Below are 4,764 nucleotides of genomic sequence, written 5' to 3'. Positions count from 1 at the left end.
GTCTATACAGTTGTACAAAGTATACTTCCACCAACAGAATATACTAAAGATCAACACAATATCATCTAGAAACTGTAATACCTAGAGAACTCACCATCTACAGAGAATTCCTTTTCTCTTGAACACTATGGAATTTCAATTAATTTACATATATATTTATGCACAGCCATATGTGAAAAGCAACATAGACTATATAGAAAACCTTAGAGCCTAACAGTCTGGACTCAATCTTACCTCTGTTACATACTAGATAGTATTATTTTTCCTTATGTATGAAACATTCTTTGTTAAGAGTGGCTTTATGTCAGTATTTTTCTGTCATTAATCAAATGTGGTTTTTTTTTATCTATAGTTAAGCAGACTGAAATCTTGTATCCTCTGCACCTTCCAATCCAATGTAATAAATTTGCATTTAAGTGCCAATTGTATGACAGTGCTGTGTCATGTTCTGTTGCGGGCGTTTGCCCTCACAACAGATCTAGACGACTAGCCCTACGGCCCTCTTACTTACCCATCCCGGGTCTTCGGTCGTCACCGGCCCCTCACGGGGAAAAACACCAGACAGAAGGCGGAGGAGTGAAGCGGGGTGGTTTATTCTTCAACAGTTACATGGCGGAGAGAGAGAGAGCGCCCTCTCACACGAGAAAATATATAGCGAGTCCGAGCCAATCACATCGCAGTCTTACATTTATGACCTTATATGGTGATCACCCCATGGCCTTATATGGAGATCACCCCATCAAGCTTATACATATTCATTCAAAACAACCATGGCACCGCCCATAAACCCCTCCCCCTCCCCCATCAATGTTCTGAGCATAGAAAAGAACACAGAAAACCAGTCCCTGATCTCAAGGAACTTACATTTTACATCTTTCAGTCAATAGCGTGACTATAAAGATATGGCTAACTATAGAATATTAAACATATTCTGAACAAACACTGCAAACAATGAATGAGATGACCCAGAATTGAATGGGAAAAGACTGGACTGAATTACATTTAAGCAATTTTCCTTCCTGAAATAAAGTTTGATGTTCTTTTTTTTTTCCACTTAAGTAATAAAAATTTATTGAGAATTCCTGGGATAGCTGTTATCTCCTCCTGGCCTTGGAGGGAAACCAGTTAGAGAGGAAATCACTGAGAAATCACACAGTCCTTATACCCCAGGCCCCCAGCAAAATGTGGGGTGGGGGGGGGTAGGGAAAGGAACATCTGTCAGTCTTCATTTATCCAAACAGTGGGGAAGGGATAGTGTGATGGTGGAGGAAAGTCACATGGTGGTGGGGTGAGGGAGGTGGACCCATCTGCCGGCTCATCCAAAACTAACTCAGGGAGGAAGAGATCTCTTGAGCTCAGGAGGACAGTTTCTATTTCTTGCCCTGGATAAGGTTGTCACTTCCTCGAGTGAAGCTTTCATCCTTTCATCCTGTGTTCAGCACAAGGTTGTCAGCAGTGAGATAGATTCGGTTCTGAGATGTGGTGATAGTTTTGGAGATGTTCTGGGCAGCTCAGATCTTCCAAAGTTTGATGTAGCCATAGTTCTTGCTCAGAGCTTCCCCGAGCATTTTGGCAGCCTCAGCTTCACCCTCAGCTTGGACGATATTTTGCCACTGCACCTGTTTTGCCTTTTCCACCAGAAACAGCCCTCTGAGCCTCCTGCTGGGCCACTTGCTTGGCCTCTACTGTAGCTGTGTACTCTCTGCTGAAGCTCAGTTCTGTGATGGCCACATCGTCCAGAATGAGGCTGAAGTCCTTGGCCCGCTCTGTCAGCTCCTGCTGGATCAACAAGGACACCTGGGCCCACTGTGTGATCAGCTGTGACGCATTAAACCTGGCCACCACACTCTTGAGCGCCTTGTTGACGATAGAGGGCAACACACACTCCTCATAGTCCAACCCTAGGCACTGATACATGTTGGGCAGCTCCAGGGCATTGGGTGGGGAGAGCACTGGAAGGGAGAGGTTCACCTTCATCTTTGGAGCCTGTGGGAGAAAAGATCTTGCTGGGCAGGCCCGAATGTCATAGATGATGGGGTACTGGAACCAGGGGATCCTGAAATATAGTCTTTCTGCGAGGATGGTGTCCTGCTGTATACCCCCAATTTGGTTAAAGAAAATGGCTCTTTGCCCACCTTCCACAGTGAACACTGACTCTCGGACTCCGCAGGCCACGGCCACGGCCCCGGCCTGGAGCAGCAGCTTCAGCACTATGCCCATGCCTTGGGGCCCAGGGGGCAGCCACCCTGCAAAATTCTTCAGGTTCTGGGCCATGTCTGCTCCCTGGCTCAGAACTAGGTGGGGAATGCGACCGCTTCTCACCTTGCCCTTCCACAGTCCCCGGCCCTGGCCGGTGCTGCCTCTCCCGGGATCCCCTTCACACGAGGCTCCGTTACCTGCTCGGCTCCCAAGTTTGATGTTCTTAACAATGTCATTTCATCCCGTGTGTGGTGGCAAAGCAAAGAAAACCATAATGATTAAAGAATAAAAGCTGTAAAATATATGGTTACTGATATTGTTAAAAGGAAAATTCTATGTTCAGGTCTTCACCCTGATAAAAGAGGCAAAATTCAAGAAGAGAAAACTAAAAGGACTTTATTAAAAAGTACCAAGGCTGAAATGTATTGGTAGGATGGCCATGAGGATTCAAACTGCAAACTGCTTTAAAAACAACTTTTTGTAATAAGAGCAAAACAATCCTGACACATCTATAAAAGGGAATGGGTCATTGCATCTTAGCTCCACCCCCATTGCCATATCTTAGGGAAACGAGGTTAGAGGTGAGACTGATAGGATGAAAGCCAAAGTAACCAAATGCTGCATAAGAGGTAATACAAAGACAGAGGCAGCTAGGTTGCACAGTGGATATAACGCCAGACTTTGACTCAGGAAGATGTCTTCCTGAGTTCATATGTGGCCCCAGATACTTTCTAGCTCTGTGACCCTGGGAAAGTCACTTAACCCCATTTGCCTAAGTCCCTTGTCTATAAAATAAGCTAGAGAAGGAAATGGCAAACCATTCCAGTATCTGTACCAAAATAACAAAGAAAACCAAGTGGAGTCATAAAGTGTGGGACACAACTGAAAAGGACTGAACAAAAACAAAAAAAGACAAGAAAATGGGATCAATGTACACTTCTCCAAAAAGACTAATTTTCACTTTGTGCTGACTAGCAGGTATGTACTGGGAAGACAGATTCTTGTTTTTTGTCCTTAATCCTTGAAAAGGACCTATGACATCACAAGGGTGATATTTTGACTTACACATGAATTGAAGTGAGACAGAGCTCAACAAAATCACTAGTTTCGCTTTCTCCTGCAGAATCATCAAAGTTCAGTGGTAAGACAAGGGTCAAGACAATTGGTGATGACCCTGGATGTAGTGGGTGAACTTGGCCTTTTTAAGTTAAGGTCTTTTCCAAGTCTCAGTTTGCCTGAGGCAACACCTATTTAATAAGTAAGGGGTCGGTAAGAAATAAGACAAAAAATGGCCTAGTTAGCCAACTGAAAAAAATTAAGCTGGGAGGAAAAGACCCTCAGAATTTCTGGCCAGAAGAGAAAACAGCTGCCATTTCCACTCAATCCAGCCATCAAAACCCAAATAATGAGCAAGAAAGGTTTGGGCTGGAGCCTATTATTGTCCATTCAATGAAAGCCAGAGTGATTTAGGTTTAAAGAGAGAGGCAAGTGGTTCTATTTGAATCACAATGGGCTTTTTCAAAGCCTGTTTTTTTCGGAGCTAAATTTCAAGAAACTATAAATTAAAACTGATCAAGACAAAGAGTCCCAGCTTAAAAAAAAAAAGATAAAACAAATAAATAGGAAATTTAAAGAAATCTACCCCCCCCCAGCCCCAAGATATCTTACAAAATATAAGTTACAGAGAACCCACTTAAAAGGATATGACTCCCCACCCAGAGGGTTATGGGAAGACACATTTGTTGCGAATGGGTTGCAACACATTACAAATAAGCAAGTGCACAGAGACAACAAAAAGAGTGTCCTGAGAAAGATGCCTGATCAGAAAAGTAGGTGAACTAGTCATAAGATGAAATCTAAAAATAAACAGTAAATAATTAATGGGTTCCACTGGTATCCATATAATGTGAAGATATCTAAAGGTCTCTAGTATATCATGTGGAACCTCTGAAGGAGGAGCAGAATAACAGCAACAAGAGTCCCAGAGAATGAGGGGGAATGAATGGGTCACTGTTAGAAGGAGTATCCACACTGATGAGATCACAGACCCATCTAAGTATTCAAGAACCATAAATCTTAAATCAAAGACATGGATTTGATATCTTAAATATTGCTGAATATTCATAGCATGACTGTGACTTTAATATGACCATGGAATGCCATAATTTATTCAAACAGGACAGAAGATATACCATAGAGGCCTATATAATCCCTGCTGCTATGGAGGTTTGGACTGGTGGATGAAGTTTATTAGTTCTGAACTGAAATAGTACTAAAATTGTGTCCAAGAAGGCCTAGCAATGAGAGAAAAGTGTAAGCAGAAAGAGGGCATTTCTTAAACATGCACTGATCTAGGATGACAGGAATGAAAGTGGTTAGCTATCATCACACAAAATGCCAAAAAACAGTAAAGAGGAAAACAATCCTGTGGACAGAGTAGGGTAGAACCCCAAGTAGCCACAATATCCGAAAAATACCTATACATCAAAGAGCTAGGAGGAAACTCAACTAAAGTAAAATTGAACAGATCTGCCAGTTTTAATAACAAGCTGTCCTCTGCTGGCA

General features: G+C 42.7%; 1 pseudogene; it reads right to left on the bottom strand.

Moving 5' to 3' along the window:
• Positions 1-1,370: 1,370 nt before the first annotated feature.
• Positions 1,371-2,274, bottom strand: LOC138149282 (prohibitin-2 pseudogene; annotated as a pseudogene).
• Between the last annotated feature and the right edge of the window lie 2,490 nt (positions 2,275-4,764).

Source organism: Petaurus breviceps, unplaced genomic scaffold, assembly GCF_028583685.1.
Source record: "Petaurus breviceps papuanus isolate PSGF00001 unplaced genomic scaffold, PetGlider_PUasm1.0 90845, whole genome shotgun sequence".
Lineage (NCBI taxonomy): Eukaryota > Metazoa > Chordata > Mammalia > Diprotodontia > Petauridae > Petaurus > Petaurus breviceps.
Note: the sequence above shows the minus strand (reverse complement) of the source record. Positions and strands in the feature narration are given on the sequence as shown.